The 236-nt window shown below is 51.7% G+C and overlaps 1 protein-coding gene across 1 annotated transcript in view; it reads left to right on the top strand.

Moving 5' to 3' along the window:
• glra4b (glycine receptor, alpha 4b) overlaps positions 1-236 on the top strand; it is a 7042-nt gene that overhangs the window by 6348 nt on the left and 458 nt on the right. The gene's annotated exons all lie outside the window — the stretch shown is intronic.

Here is a 236-nt window from a genome sequence, read left to right on the forward strand (position 1 = left end):
ACAGTAAGGTGAAAGGAAACAGCATGCCAGGCAACAATGCTCCTCATGAGAACGTAGGCCGGACGTGCAGCGCTTGTGCCAAGGTACGTACAGCAGCCTTGTTTGGTGAAATACCAGCCAATCACTGGCTCAAACAGGAAGAAAAAAGACCTTGTGTGATTCTCGGAGAGCAAATGGTTATTCTCTGCTGTGGCTTGTTCTTTCAGGAGCAGGGGGAGCCGGGGCAGAGGGGGTTT

The sequence above is a fragment of the Monopterus albus genome, unplaced genomic scaffold (assembly GCF_001952655.1).
Source record: "Monopterus albus unplaced genomic scaffold, M_albus_1.0 scaffold39.1, whole genome shotgun sequence".
Lineage (NCBI taxonomy): Eukaryota > Metazoa > Chordata > Actinopteri > Synbranchiformes > Synbranchidae > Monopterus > Monopterus albus.